The sequence below is a fragment of the Hoplias malabaricus genome, chromosome Y, assembly GCF_029633855.1.
Source record: "Hoplias malabaricus isolate fHopMal1 chromosome Y, fHopMal1.hap1, whole genome shotgun sequence".
Classification (NCBI taxonomy): domain Eukaryota; kingdom Metazoa; phylum Chordata; class Actinopteri; order Characiformes; family Erythrinidae; genus Hoplias; species Hoplias malabaricus.
The window spans coordinates 17,814,978-17,831,981 of NC_089820.1; the positions used below are offsets into that span (position 1 = coordinate 17,814,978).

The 17,004-nt window shown below is 39.8% G+C and overlaps 1 protein-coding gene across 2 annotated transcripts in view; it reads right to left on the minus strand.

Annotated features, from left to right (window-relative positions):
- Positions 1–2,251: 2,251 nt before the first annotated feature.
- Positions 2,252–17,004, minus strand: part of LOC136679235 (protein lava lamp-like) — an 81,453-nt gene continuing 66,700 nt past the window's right edge. The window contains exons 13-14 of one of the 2 annotated variants that reach the window (XM_066657651.1): positions 3,974–4,016; positions 2,252–2,329 (exon numbers count right to left, since the gene is read on the minus strand). The gene's annotated coding sequence lies outside the window, so the exon portion shown is untranslated. Of the gene's footprint in view, positions 2,330–3,973; positions 4,017–14,391; positions 16,077–17,004 lie in introns of those variants that run through there. The other variant, XM_066657650.1, reaches the window with a different exon arrangement.

Sequence of the window (17,004 nt, forward strand, 5' to 3'; positions counted from 1 at the left end):
TCACACCTACGGACACTTTTGAGTCACCAATCCACCTACCAACATGTGTTTTTGGACCATGGGAGGAAATCGGAGCACCCGGAGGAAACCCACGCAGACACAGGGAGAACACACCAAACTCCTCAAAGACAGTCACTTGGAACAGGACTCGAACCCAAAACCTCCAGGTCCCTGAAGCTGTGTGACTGCGACACTACCTGCTGTGCCACTGTGCCGCCCATGTATGAACATGTATAGTCAAAAAAATGTAGAAATTTGCACAGCATATTCCACGGTCCTAATCTAAACAGTCTATGCTCTGTTTCTCTCATTTAGATTAAATACTGAGCAGCTTTTCATATAGATATTCTTGTTGAAAAAATGTTTGCTGTACCAAATATCCTGCCTATAAATTTCAAGAGTCACCTCATTAAAATGCTGACAGAAAATGTGGGGCAAAGATGCATTACCTTAAGAGCAAACACTCAGAGCCAAACACATTTGCAAAGAGATTAACATAAAGTTGAAGGCATGAAAAAAATACAGCTTTACTTTAATTAAGCTTCTTTTTAGACTCTGCATATCATGCTCCGGGCCTTTTGTTATGGAGGCATTAGGGCTATTCAAGCAGAGGGCCAGAGTGGCTAATAAGCCGAATACATCTGCATGCATTTCCGAAAAGGCCCTCTCCCAGAAGCGGGGCTTACACACAGGATCAGCGCTGGAGCAGGACGATAATTCCACATCATCCCCACCGAGCTTTGAAGTTGAGTTCCTCTTCACTTGTTTTGCCTGCATTAGTGCTGTTTCAATGAAGCAAAGCCACCCAAATTACACTTGTGAGTGGCCAACACCTGGGTAGCACCTCCCTCCTTTGCACTAATTGGTCCATGGAGTAAAGCATAAGCTGTCTTAGACGTCCCATGGGACCACGGCAGCCAATCAGAAAGATCCTCCTCCGGGTTATGTGCACAGGCGAAGACGGCACTTTAGCTTTCTTTCTGCACCATTGGCACCAATTACCACAACATGGGACCCCACTGAGCCAGCAGGGTGTGAATTTTGATGGCATCAGCTTTGAAGTACCTTGAAGACGAATGTGGTGAAACTTATGGAAAGATGTGGCTAAGGTCAAAAAGTATGATAATAACTTATGTTCTCACTGTGGTAATCTGTATGCTTTCAAATATTTGAGGACAGAAGAGCATTATAACCATAGAATAACAAAATATAAGATTTGGAGCTTGTATTTGTAATAGGAAAAAATCCCTCAAAATCTTTTGAAGGTTCTCCTGTTTCTTAACATTCAAACATTTGCATTAAAAAACATTCTTTAACTGAAAGGTTCTTCAGGGTTCCTCAAGTTTTTCCGTGGTATTGCTCCTTAAAAGACTTCTGGCAACTTTTTTTTTCAAGGAGGTAGCTCTGCAGGTTCCACTTGTTCATAAACATAGACAATTCACTGGCCAAGTTCATGCAGAAGGGAAAGAAGTACTGTAGTTTGGGAATTGCGATAGCACCCTTGTGGACATCTGTATGTGAAAAACTTACAATGGACGAACAGGCTTTCCTCATGTAGCTGAGCAGAACTGATTCACATACTGGGAAGCCATTTGCATGCCTATTAAACAAAAGCCTTGGTAAATCTCCCTAAATCCTTTCTCACACCCTCGCCAAATGGCACCATGAAAACTGCTCAAGGAAAATATTTACAGAGGCTGCTGGGCCTGAAAGTCAAATCAGCACATTTTGGGCCTTTTCTCCAAGGGCTTTGGGGAGGCTGTTTGTCCATCTGTGCTCCCAGAAAACCCAGTTCAAGATCCCAAACACAAACTCACTCAACGGTTTAGCAGAGGAGTCCTGCTTGTCGAAGTCTGACGTAAAGTCAGAAACCCACAGGAGGGCTAGGTATAACGTAAAATCAGACATTTCTGCATTTGAACCATCCTTTGATTTTGTGCTGAACACTGGATTTGAAACTGCAATGCGTACACTTGTTCTCAAAGACAAAAAAAAAAAAAAACACAGCATAGCCCAGACTTGGAGGTGAAACAAGGATTATCTTATAAACAGCAGTTCTTTTGCTAATTCAGAAAGAGCACTAGTATTAATTCAAGTCAAATATAGAGTTTATTTAAAGTTGAAATTCACAATTTTAATAATAATAATAATAAAAACCTGTTTGTGCACTGGAAGCTGGTCTAATTTGTTTACGAAACCCTAATGTCCGTAAACAAATAAAAAACCAAAGGGGCTTGGTCCGATATGCTAGGCTTCCTCTCTCTCTGCTCACAGCAGAGAAACTAACTCTAGGTGGAACTAACTCTAAATTCCAGAGTTGGCTACCTGCCTGAAAGTAAACACAGATGAAAGTGGAGTTACAAAAGAGATTCCTTGGTAATTCAAACAGTGAAAACTTCAGATACGTATAAACAAGGCAATTTTTCTCATTAAACATACTTTCCCTAGAGCTGGATGATGTGGCTAAAATTTATTTCACAATATATTTCTTAATTTCGTTCAATAAGATAAAAGATTTTCTTATTTACAATAACAGCCTTTAAAATACACAAAGCTTCGGAATGTACACAAGAGAAGAGCGCTTCTCCAAAATTGTTGATGTTGCCTTTAACTGTTCATTTATTACCTGATGTCCTGATTCTCCTCGTTTATTTCATAAGGCAGGTAGTAGGAAAGCCTACTTACTAGAAACCCATCATTACCCAGGCCAAACAATGACATTTATGCCAAGGTCCTTTCTCCAGATACGCAGGTTAATCAATTTAACAGATGAAAAATAAAATATGTTCATTTTGGTGATGTTCATGGTAAAATTGCATGTGTCGATTCATTAATCACAGTGGAAAAATTCAATTATGCACATCCAGTTGAATGCAAATTGCTTTTGTTTCATTCATCTCCCTCCAATAAAGCAAAGCAGTAATTAATAAATTGCTTTAATTTCTGCCATGTTAATTAAATGATGAGAACTGATTGGTTCGGAGACTCATCTGGAGAGAAGCCCCTTCCATTGTCTTCTCTAGCCTATTTCCTTTGTCTTAGTGCTTTTGATAGACCACAGTAGCTCATTCATTACAGATGGATAGGGCTTTTTAGGCCGCTGATATCTTCGATGTGTGTCTATTTTACAAAGGCCTAGGCCCAGCTGAGCTGCTCCCACATTAATCCTCATCACAGCGGCAGATCTGTAAACACCTTCTTTCCATTTCAGCCGCAGATAGAGGGGCAATGCACATGCCAATCAATCCTTTCCACCGTCTTTGCTGTGTAAAGAACGCTGGCTCCAGACACCTACGTCACCACATCCCTGTTTACCAACCTTTCGGCAAAGTTGTTTGTTCGAAAATTAGTCCACCATTGAGCAAACCATTTAATGCCAACCCATCATTTTATGGATGAATTCATCTTCGTTCCTGAGAGCAAGAGAAAACAGCAGCTGCCAAAAGCAATCATTTAGTGCTTTAGCCGGGCACCCGTGAAGCAGGCCACCTCTCCAGACCAGTGTGCATTTTAAAACCATCACTGCTGCTTCATATTCAAATGGCGCTCACACCAGAGCCCACTCTAAACCATACCAGCTGTCCACTTCAGCTCACATAAGAGGCTCTATTGACCTCAGACCTTTACCTACAGAGCATGTCCACACGTCTGAAGAACAAGGCTCCAGCACCCTCTACACTGAGAACTGAAGAAAGGCCAGTAAAAACTCGTTCTGAGCTCAGAATTTGAAATCTGCTCCTCGAAAAACATTGTCCAGACATTAGACATGCTAATAACAATCGTGCCATTCAGACTGGATTGGCAAGTCACAGATTTAAAAATTGCATGTAATTACTCCGAGAGGGCCTCAAAATGTTAATTTCAGTTTCAAATGTCTTCCATTTTCAGCATTTGAATGACCACTACAGATTCAATAATTGAAAAACATACCTCTGTTTTGTATAGAGAGTGAAAGGCTCATAAATATTCTGACCTGTGTCTGGCTTATCCTTGGCATTTTAGAACAAGTCTTCTTCCTAAAAAGGAGAAAATGGAAGCACATTAAAGATATGGGAAAACTAACATTGCCTTCAACCAACCAATCTGCTCTAATTCAGTCCTTCATTCAGGAATGCCCTGTTGTCAGGGGAAACATCAGACCTACAATTTTAATTGCCATTTAACAACAAGACATATGTCAATGCTAATACATGGTTTTATAATCCATCCATTTGATTTGATTTTCAGTCAAAATAGCCTTTGTATACAAGCTATACATTGCCAGAGGATACAATTAACCTCATTTACAGTATGTTAGGGATGTTAGCGATACTGTGGGTGATTGAGAGCTCAGTGGTTCAATCTCACCTCCACATTTTTCACATCCCACACCTGCTTCAGCATTTAAAATCCCTTCTAATATTCACCTACTGCATTTGTACTGTTCATTTCATGCACAGACACATAGAGACACAGGAGCATGGTATTTACTTTATGAGAACTGTTTCTTGCTAAGCAGTTTAGTCAGACAGCTATTAGCATGAGTATGCAGGTTTTTTTAAAGTTTATATTAAAGGGAACATATTATACCTCTTTTTAAACAAGTTAGAATAGGTACATGTTCATGAAGTAATTTGCACAAAATCAGTTTCAAAGAGATATCACCCGCTCTATTTTTGCAAGTTTGTCACCAGTCAAGTTTCGGTGACCAGACGTCCTCATTTACCCGGACATGTCCTCTTTTTTAGACTTAAAAAAAAGTCCGGGCGGAATTTCACAAACGTCCGGGATTTTGTTTTTCTAGAGTTTAGATAAAACTTCGAGAAGCGTTTCGTTCACAAACTAGTCCCGCCCTCCCCTACTCCGATTGGTTCGCTTGAGTGAGAAGGGGGAGTGGTGAAGTAGCCTAAACTCTTCTGATTGGACGGTCTGACTGTAGAGCTACCGTTATTGGTCGATAATCTTCTCTCTAAACATTTAATTGGTCAGTCTGCACGTTAGGCAAAGCTCATGAACCTACACCCACCAACCCCCCCAATAACATCAGTATATGTTCATCTTCAAAGTTTGCTTCATGACACTGTGGTCTTTTAAGGTTGTGGAGAGAAGCTGCGCAGTGCACTCCACCTCTAAATATATTCACATGGCTATGTACGTAGACTATTATTTATTAACACTCCTACCTCAAGAAGAACAGTCACAGGTTTACCTGTTTTTCATTTCCTAAAGGATAGGTTCTCTTCATCTTCTGATTATACACAAACAACTCTCCCTAACTTCAGATGAGGAGGGTCTTCGTTAATTTGCATGGCCGTACCCAACATGTGTAGTGAGCGTATAGAGCGGTCTGGCCCTGCCTGCACAATGCCAGGGTGGAGTTATGCAAATTTCCTTAGTGTGACATTCCAATCCCTTCAGCTCGTAGAAGCCTATGATTCCTGACACCAAACTCTTTCAACTGACTCACAGAAAATGCATATGTTTTTTTTAGCACTTGGAGTGTTTAAAGGAGCAGTAGAGACCCAAGTGGAAATACAAAAGCACTCAAAAATTAAGTTTTGCATAATGTGTCCCCTTTAACATTTTAATATGGTTCTCCAGCGTGATCATAAATATGATATATTACCTGACAATAAATCATATTCTTCTTCTAATAAATATAGAGAAAACCAACACAGGATTTTTACAAAGCTAATGCTGGTGTCACCCTGTCCATAGCGTATAGGTAGTTAGCTGCTACATCTTATGACCTGCAATTAAAATGCCAATTTCAGCATGTGGTAACTACACTCCAGAATTAGATCAATCAGGAAGATATCAAGCTTACTGCTGTCCACCTGTTCCATCTGCAGACAGACCAGCAAAGTCTCAGAGAGACAAAAGAGCAATATATTCAGTGAAAAAGATAAATTTGGGTGTTATCCCCTACACTATTCAGTGTATTGACTCCTCCTCCTTTGTGATACCCCTGGAGCAGTGCTTATTTCAACAGCATCATGAATTAACACAAAACCCACACCCATTCCAACACTGCTGACTGGGCCCACTAGTCTGATATTGTTAGCAAAACATCCTTGCATTCCTGAAACATTGTGTGGGCCTGAGTGAATATTCTGGAATATCAGTGATGACAACTTAATCCAGGCCTCACAGCAGATAAAGTCAACATTTGGCAGATAGCAATAGACGGTATGACAATAGTTCCCACACCCTGTAAAACAGCAACAGGATGGAACTCTGTCTGCTTTTTCTCTCCACACCAAGCTGCGCTTATCTGTGCAAGCTACTAGGAATTTTCCAGCACGATCGGTGTGGTACACGGATAAATAAAGTTCCCCCTTTAGTGAGTCAGCCCACAGGAGGCAGGCAGAGGGTTCCATCCCTTCTACTCACAAGTCAAGCAATCTGAACCAGATGTGTGTTGCGGTTAGAGTGTTAATATAACTGTCTGACTTGAAAAGAACTGGATGAGAAGCGTCATATGAGTCAGGCTTCATTCCAGGGCCTGATGTTCTCTTGTTTGTGTATCAAGTGTGACGGGTTTGCATTTGTTGAGCTGCACTTCGAAGAAGCGGCCTATTCATACTCATGAATATTGTGCCATGTTGTGTATAATTGCATACACACTAGAGTAATCAGCATTTCACTCAGAGAGCAGTATTCAGAAATATAACCAAATATGACTGTAGAAACCTAACTCAATTACAGTGAATTAAATTCAGTCTGAGCTGTTGGAAGAACGACAACTGATGGCAAAAACTGAAAAAACTGAACACATGACGAGGAAAGGACCTTTTACTGGACTGATGTCTTTTCAGTCCGTCCTGTACGTTTCCATCCAGACCATTTAAACTGTGAGTGATGTCCACAACTGACTTTTATATGGCTACGAGCTCTGACATAAAGGTGCTCTAGAGGTTACAAGCTGTATTGAATAATAGAGCAATAAGTAAAACTTCACCTTGAGCACTCTGCTGCTGTATCCATCATAATGCAGTTCAGTGCAAGTGCCTTCAGTCAACACTGAGGAAAAAAGAGATCTGGTCCATGCCATGTGTGATATATGTCACCAGGTGAGAAAAGAAGGGGTCATTTAAATAGGTTTAAGAATGATTCCAGGGAGCTAATTATGGGCTAGCTTGTGCTACATGACTGCTGACCTTCCAATTAAATTAAAGAAGCCTGCGTCTTTCACTTAATTTGAAAGATGTCCTATGACAGCTGGTAACGTTTCCCTGACCTCAGCGTCTTAATCTGTCTCAGGCAACAGACATCCCATCACACCACTAAGCCACTGCTAGCGCTAACACAGATGACACTGCGCAGGATGATATTTAAAATAGCTGTGTGATATATGATGAGGCCGCGGGCCGTCAAAGGATTCCTCAACCGTGGTTTATAAATCCTGACGAGCCTGGCTCGGCATATCTGCAGATATAATACTCCCATAATGACATTCTCACCTTGACTCATTCTTTACACCTGACAGTGTAATAGAGGCTTCTATATGAAGCTGAAATATGCCGCATCACACCCAATGACTTATGAAAGTAGAGTCACAGGGAAAAGTCAGATGATACTGCGAAACTATCACACTTTCATCTGCCTGTCGGTGATGAAACAGCTTGCAGCTTCGTATCCTCAGTAGCAAGAGATGCAGAGCAAAACAATAAGAAAATATTCAAAATCCTAGCAAAACTTGTTTTATTTAGTACTGAAAAAATTATTCAGTAATAAAACCAAACTTTTTTATTAAGCAATAGAATATGAAAACATTAAAGAGACTATTGAATTCTTGTTAGAGCTGGGCAATTAATCGAAAATGAATCAACATTCAGATCTTCTAATCAACATACTCTTGTTTATATCGATTATATCAATTATTTTTATTCTGTTATGTCCTCACTGTGTGTTCATGCACTGTCCCTTTAAAACCACGCTACCAAGCTGAGGTCATGTGGTTCTGCCCCTGTGTGCCACATGGAAGCAACCTAAACACGGAACATGCGACTTGAGAAACAAGAGTGGAAGAAGCTCCTAGCAACATTAGAAAAAATATCCCATTTTTTACAGTACAAGCCTCGTCACTGAACTATGAGGGTCAAAAATATAAAACCAAAAACAATCGTTCATTAATCGTAATTGTGGTAAAATATACAATTATTTGTAATACTGATTTACGATCATATCGCCCAGCACTACTCCTTGTGTTAGGTTATTAGCCTTATAGCTCCAGATGTAACTACACAAGTACCTACAAAATTCAGAATGGAAAAATATATATAATAAGAATAATAATAATAAATAAATAAATAAAGTTGAAAAAAAAATAAGTTGGAAATTACTGGAAGCCTTCCTATTTTTTTCTGCATTTTCTCCATTTTTTTAAAAAGATACAGCTTTACCTGAAGTACGACTGTACTGAGCAGCTGTCACTGAGCCACTAATAACTCTTATTTTGGTCTTCTTTCTTTAACAATGTTCCTTCTATTCTTCATGTTTTTGTAAGTGCACACACTCATCTTCGCCTTTCCAGTCTTACCCCAAATAAATACCAAGATACTGAAAAAACTGGATAAATGAGGAGTTTTGTGATTGGCATGAGCTTAACTTGAAAGCTTCGCTAAACAAAGGGGGCATCTTTAACATGGCCTCTGCCCAAAAGGGATTAATTGCCCATGGTTATTTGACCTCTGCAATCCTCTATGGCTTTTTTAATCAGCCACAGCCTATTTCATCATGTGAGCCGTAGATCAATACAACTCAACTGCAATAAAAATGGTTTTGGTTTTGAGGATTGGGGGTGGGGTGTCTCCTTGAAATTCTCAGGTAGGTCAAAAGCCATCTCCTGTCTGGATGAAAATCCAGGGAATCCGTTTGGTGTCAGAGCTTTGGTGAAAGACGAATTGGTGGGTGATACGCTGGCTTTGTTCTTTTCTTTTACCTTTCATCATTAGTTTCCAAAACAGGAATGATAAAACAGTGGTTTCTAAAATGTGATTGGCCGAGCTAGTTTTTCACTTAGTGATACTTGAGAGTGGCTTAAAGAAAGGTCAAACTCTGTAATATTGATTAACAGTTTTGCCTCACTTGCTGGAATAATAAAAAACATAAATCATTTCATAGGAAAGTTAAAAACCATTACAATGATTACATTTAAATATCACACAAAAAGAATAATTCTGAACCAGGCTAATCTCAGTTTACAGTGACTATAAACAAAGAACTAGTGGAACTAGTAACATCTCATGAATTCACCCTGGCGTGAGTATGAACCTAGTTTATGATTGGAATTGGATGCGAGTGGTCCCTATAAGTTGCTTTGTCAAAATATGGACAGGTGAGTTTATTGCCATTATTTCTAATAAACAATTTAATTATATATTTAACACTGGTTTATTTAATTATAGTGTATTTTGCCTGCTTTTGAAGGACGTACGTGGCAATAACATGTAACACTGTTAAACCCCACCTCTGCTGTGTTACTGGTTAAAATTAATCACAGTTCAGTAGGTCCAAGGCCTCTGAAGCCTTGTTTTTGGTTCACAGTACAGCGACAAAGAAGTCAACGTTTCACAGGATGCAGGCAGCTCTGAAGCTTTAAGCGAGTTGTCACCGATTCATGTCTTTGTTAAAAGGAGACTGTACTGAGCGTCACAGACAAAGCTCTGAGTCTAGACAGCGCCAGGAAATGTGACACAATTTCAACAAAAATGGGTGGAAAAAAAAACTGTAAACCTCAGCAAAAAAATTCCATAAAAAGGGCACAACAGCAAGGTCAAACCAGGGAAAAAAGCCCATGGATTGTGTTAAAATCTGACAGTGCCATCATTAATTTGAACCAGGGTCCTGAGCACTCTTTTAATTGAGCATCAGCACTGACAGCATGACAGATCTGGTGTGGGCCTGATGCTGCTGGCTGGGGGTCTGACAGAAATGTGTGTGTGTAGGGGGGGTTGGTAATAGAGGTAGAGAAGGGGGTGGAGAGAGAGAGAGAGAGAGAGAGAATGTGCACAGTACGCCAATCATTCTCTGCCTATCAGTGCCAGCTTTTAGTTCAAAAATATAAAAATTCATCCCTCGTTCACTGAGGCTCTCTCCCCTTCCCCCTCTCTCTCATTTACACTTCACTGCCAGCATCAGGTTCTCTGGTCCTGCTACACAGAACTAGCTCTATTCCATGTGTGTATATGAGTGTGAATACTGTTCTGAGCAAAGCAGACTCGGAGCATCAGAACTGGTATTTTAGTTTAAGGGGCTGTCGACACATACACACTCTTCTGATTAACGAGCTGCAGGTATGAGGAGCCAAATGGTGGATTCTGAATAATTTTGCAGGTAATTGCTGAGGAGGATGAGAGAGGATGATTAATAGTTTATCCATAAAGAGGCTGTGGGCCATTGATTTTGCATGGCTCTAATTTGGAAAGATGGGGAGACATGTGTGGTGGTGGTGGGGGGGGGGTACTGATTATAATATTTTTAAAGTTAAGTTTTTAAAGGAGCACTCCCTCATATTTAAATATTTATTTTTCCTCTGAAATTAATTGTGTGATGTATTTGTGATGCCTGTAGGCATACAGACACTGGGCCTACTGTGTCTCTCTGTACTCTACATATGCAGAAATGTTTATCCTGTAAAGGCAGATGGAAGCTGGATCAAGGCATGTATCCCACTGGCAGTAAAGAGAGATATACAGATGAAAGCTGCTCACCTCAGCAACACTGCCAGGCCACTGCTGCATTTGTAGACTCTCTCTATTTCAGAAATAGTGCACTACATGGTGTCAGCTATTTCACAGAGATGTTCCAATTCTCAGTGGTCTGAAATCTTTATTTTCTCGCTCACTATCAAAGACCCACAACAAACAGCAAACAGTGGTGCACTACAATTCTGAATGCATACCACGATGCAATGTGGTTTAAAGATGGCACCAGTAGCAGTGGCTGAGGAAGAAAAACTAATAAATAAACAAATTACCTTTGTAATGGTCATATGGAGGTATAGAAATGTAGTGTTCAAAATCAGCGTAGTTAACATCATTGTTAACATTATGGCAGACTAGTGTTCAGTTCCCAGCTTATAACAATGAGATACATACTTAAGCAAAACTCCTTATACTGCAGTCTACATCTGTAACACAACTGGGGAAAAAACAAACAGTAAGTGACTTTGGATAACTCTTTATAACGAATGCCATACATGTAAAAGGCATTTAATTTTGAGTTAATTAAAATTAGTAATGAAATCACTTAAGCTAAAGTGCCTGGGATGATTTTACACTCTAAATCTGTCCAATAAAGTAGTGAACCACTCTACCACAGCAGCAGTTGCCCTGGCACCAAAAAACACAGCAACACCCGAGCCGTGGAGACTTTGAACTGTTGCTATTAATGGCAATTTGTACAGGTTTTCCTCAGAGAGCTGACATCTAAACACAGGGTTAATGATTGGCACCAACTGAACTGGTCTCAACTTAGAGACTGAGAACTGAGGAATTATATTGACAAATAAAAATATCAGTTACAGGAGACGGTCACTGGTAGATAGAATCACAAGGCCACAGTTTGAAATAAAAGAACGCAAAATTATGTGACAATACTGGTCCAAATTACACCAACATCAACAGCCAGGCTTTCATAAACGAGAATAGGAAAAAGCAAATGGCAGGGAAAAAGTGAGAATTTGATTCTAAAGAGAGAGCAAACTTGAATATTTCCATCTAACATATCTAAAGAAATCCCCTGAAGGGGGTGCCCTTTTGGACATTTGCTAACAGCTGTTGGCTGCAAAAGCCCACATACACTGCTTTACATTCAAACACACAAATACACTCTCATACACAATGCGCAGCTGCAGTGGCTCTAAAATTGGCAAATGAAGCATTTCCCCGGTGGACTGGAGGTCTGGAAGACCAGGCTGAATGCATTAAGGCTGAGTTGGTCTGGAGCAGTAGGTCATCACTCAGAGCCAAGCTGCTAAAGCTGCAGCTGAACACATAGGGCTTTGCATTTATGCTAATTTGTTTCACTCTCCAGCCCTGGCCAGGTCTATTAGAAGAGGAACTGTGAGACTAGAGACCTTTCATAATAAAGAAAAGATTTTCTATATTAATATATTTTTTTTATATTTCTGCTTACCGTATATTTGATCGAAAACTTCCAAGTCCTTAACGTAGAAAAATGAACCAAAATTTAAAAAAAGGCAGACAAAATTATTTTATCTGATCCTTAATTGATTGAGGAAAATGGTCCAGTATTACAATAGTTGGACCTTTGCTTTCAGTATGAGGTGTGACCCCCTTGTGTGGTATGTGTTGATTAATCCTGCACATCTGCTTGGAGGAATTTTTGCAGTTTCCTCCCATGAACTGCTTGCTCCAGATTCTTCCCCAACATTTCTATTGGATTAAGGTCAGGACTTTGACTTGGCCATTCCATTCCAAAACATTAACTTTATCTCCTTTAACCACTCTTTGGTGGAATGACCTGTGTGGGCTTAGGGTGGTTGTCTCTCTGCATGACCCACAATCTCTTTAGATTCAGCTCATGGACGGATGCCCTGAAATTTTTCTTTAAAATCCGCTGGTATAATTCAGAATTAGCAAACCTTCCAAACCATGATACTACCAGCACCATGTTTCACAGATGGGATGATGTTTATCCTGTTTCTCCAAACATGACACTTTTCATTTAAAACAATTTTGTTCATCCACAAACTTTGATCCTGTAGCCTCCTGGCTTGTCCATGTGATCTTTAGCAAATTGCAAGGTCTTTCTCCTTGCAACCCTGCCATGCACACTATTTTTGTTCATTGTTCTCCTAATGGTGGACTCCTGAACATTAACACTGGCCAATGTGAGGAAAGCCTTTAGTTGTTTAGACGTTACCTTGGGTTCCTTTGTGACCTTGCGCACTATTACATGTCTTGCTCTTGGAGTGAACTTGGCTGGTCAACTATTACTGGGCAGGGTTACAATGTTCTTGCATTTCCTCCATGTGTATGCAGTCTGTGGACTGGTGGAGTTAAAGACATGGTCAAAGAGATGGTATTGTGAACAGCCTGATCATCAACAACTCAGAAATCTCCTTTGTTTGTGTCATGCATTCCACAAACATGTACTGTGAAGATCAGATTTTGATAGATCCATGTTCTTTAAATAAAACAGGGCACCTACTCTCACCTGTTTGTCATCCCATTGATAGAAAAACACCTGAATAATTTCATCTTTAAATTATCTGCTAATCCTAATGAATCACATTCTTTGCCACTCACAGATATGTAACATTGGGTTATTTATTTCTCAATAAATAAATGACCAAGTTTAGTGTATTTTCCTCATTGGCATTATTTAGTTTTATCTAATATTAAGACTTACTGTATGTGAAAATCAGATTCATCTAAATTTTAAGTCAAATACATATGAGGAAATATGGAAAATTCAAAAGGGTTCACACCATTGTAAGGCAAGGCATGATAACCAACTTGCAAACTGCTGATTTTGGCCTGGTGCATTTTACTATCAATAATGAGAATACATTGGAGCAGCCTATGCATACCAATAACTATTTCCACTTAGCATTCCCAACTGTTTTTAAATGACACGATAGACATACAAGTCCATGTTAGATTATGACCTTGTTCTAGACTCGGAATTAAAAGATGATTATTAACAGAGAGAATTTAAAGTATTTAAGTGGAGACAAACTAGCTAGCTCGCTAAAGTGGCTTAGCAGGTCACATTATCATCATTCAGTTAGTTAATGATTAATTAATGATGAATACTAATCATTACACTGAGGAAAATAACAATGTGTTTGGGCTGTTTAGTTGTTTTTCAGTGTGCCAAAGCCATCTCAGAATAACTCAAAATGCAAGTTAGATACTCAAGAATTTTCACTTTTTTTGACATCAAAATGTAGCCAAGGCCTAAAGTTGTTTTTTTTCTTCACTAGAAAGTACAAAGAATAGCCACACTGCAGCTTGAATTTTGTCAATTGTTGTGCATGTACAAAACTAAGGTAAAGGTTATGCGACAAACTGTGAATAAATTCTGGGCCTAGTCTTTCTTCAGTATGTCTGACTCATCTCATCAGCTAATTCAGGCTACTGGGATTTGAGTTTAGTGTTCCTGAGAAGGTAAACAGGGCTGCTGCTCTTCAGGATCTGAGTCTGACTGACATGAGGTAGAGAAATCCGTCCTGGAAGAAGAGCAGCTGCTTCCCCGTGCTAAAACATGGTCCTCCTCCGCCTCCTCAGCAGATGCTAATGTCATGTCGTCCTGCACAGCTCACACTGCAGGGCATGAATGATGTAAACTGAGAGAAATCAGGACGCACAGCATAAAGCTACCAGTTCCCTGTTCAGTGTTTCCTTTTTATTTTTTTTCAAAGAAAAAGATAGACGGACATTCAACGTAAACGATTTAGAAATATCTAACCTTGAGTGAGAGAGAGAGAGAGAGGCACAGACAGACAGCTGTGGGAGTTTGCAACTTGTCATCTTTTCCACTCAGTACCATCTGGAATAACACTCACAATATGTTAAGGCCCTTCCTCTTCTTCGTATTTTTTTTTCCTCTCTCCAGCAGCTACACTGCTAGACTTTGTATTCTGACTTCAATTCGGACCACGGACAAAAACCACAGCCAGAGTAATGCCATTCTTCCTGTGAAACCACCTTCCAAACAAGCTAACACACCACTTTCTGGAAAAGTAAACCTACAAGGACCTTCTGGTCAAAAGCTGTGAAGTTCTACACTCAACCAAAACCCAACACATGCATAAAATATGGGCAAATTAAAACAGTTCCACACATTAGGCCTTATGTTTCAGCAGAAAGTTCTCCAAAGCTTCCCCAGACATGGCTAAGAATAGCCCAGACAGACTCCAAACCAAACAAACCGTTAAACATTTCTACTTCACTCAGGGGACGCCTTGGGTTTAAACACCTGCAAGGTGTCGAAAGCTCAATATTTTATTTGAGAAACTCATAATGCAAGATATAGCGCCATTCCACTAAAATTATTCCCCCATTGGCTAAATTACTAACTGCCTCGCAAGGTACTAACTTGTAGGAAATTTATGGCGTCCTGAAGAAAAGGCACACGTGAAGGATGGCCTGAGGCCCTGGGAAGATTTACACAGGCATTTTATTCCTGACAGAATTCTGAAGTGTAATGATTTTCCCCATTCCCTCAATTTTTCCCCCATTTTGATGTGATGACTTAATGAGACAATGACTCAAAGATGGCAACCCCAGCATCAGCAACATCATTTACCATCCAACTGAATGGCTTCTTGATAGCCTTGTGCAGTACTGCCTTGAGCCCAACACTGCCTGCTGTGTCAAACATAGCAATTACAACAGGAAAAAAAAGTAAAACACAGCATTATATGATCTTTGTTTTTGAGGCATTATCAGTTTGTTCAGTGGCAGAAGCATCAAACAGAATACTGCATTTATTTGCCTGGCCTCTTTCTTAAGGAAGAGAAGAATTCATTACTGTCCATACTAGAGCCTTCAGCTTTTCCGCACTATCCATGCCCCTTACTTAGGAAATATTCTTGAATTTCATATTAAGTGTTCCAAAGCTCCTCATATACACATCTAATGCCTATCCACAGCTTTTAAACTATACTCTTCATTTTCACTTACATTACTTTTAAGACCAAAATGTACATGAACCCTAACTCTGGAGGCAATGCAAGCAGCCGTTTTCTCTTCTGAGATTTCTCATACAAGGCAGAACTTATCTGGCTGTTCTTACTGTGTTCCAAACTTTCCTCAAGCTTTGCTGACCTCTTCTTATTATCCTCGTCTACAGAGGTCAGTTTGGCCTGCTTCTTGGGGGAGGGAGCTAGTCAGATTCATACCACAGTCTGAACAGAGTGCTGTCCACAAGGACCACACAGATCTTCACCAAGGTCTTGCTTCTCAGCTCCTTATTGTCAGAAGCATTGGAGACCACATCAAAGAACAGTGCAGCACTTCAAGCTCCAGAAGAAGATGCCCATGTGCTGCTTCAGGATGCTGTAGGTATAATTCTTCTTCATCCAGCCACCCTCACTCTGTGGAGTAGTGCAACCGTGTTCTCTGCAGTGATGGAGCACACAGAATAACTTTGGGATGAGTTCAAGTGGCTTTGATTCAGAACAAATCATGCAATATGACCTCACTGATATTCTTATGGCTAAAAGCAAACACATACTCACAGGAATGTCCCAGTATATTGTGTAAAGCCTTGTCAATAGAATAGAAGTTCTGGCAGCAAAGATGAGTAAAGGCATGATTTGAGAAAGGTATTATTTGCAAATATTAATATCTTTTAAAAACATATTACTGTTCGCCCATTTTCATGTTTATGAGTAGAGACTCTTTAGGCTCTTCCTTGGACTGGCAGCTGCTGCTGGACGTAACCCAGATTTGTTCCTTAGCAGACACTGAAACCCAAGCCCCAGAAGCTGCCCAGTACAAGAAATGAAATGAAGCACTTATTGCAGCTGTAATCACAGGTAATGAAACAGCTGCCAGTGAAACACTGAATTCACTGAAACCTTAAAGGAATAACCCAGCATTTTTCAAATGGATATGTTTGCTGCAGTTTAACTGTTACAGATGATGCATGTGTTGACCGTACAACACAAATGTGGGAGATAAAGAAACACTGGAATAATGCTTTAGCTTCTGAAGCAACATGAAAATATTTTATCTCTTAAGTTCTCAAAACTGTGTCAAGGAAATATAATTTTTTTTGTTAATTACTAGCAACATTTCCCCAAAACCAGAATTCATGCTCTGTAATCATTATGAGGATACCAGGTTCTCATAAAGATAGTAAAACTGATTACACATACAGATTTTAACAGAAATAATATCTGTAGGGTAAGCATTTCTGCTGCCGCTTCATGTCCCATAAAGCTCAATAATTAATACTGTGGATTTTTTAACCCTTGCACACATTTTTGGTAACGAGTCTGTGCCGGAGGATAAAGAGTGATGAGCCTGGTTAATTATCTGCTCC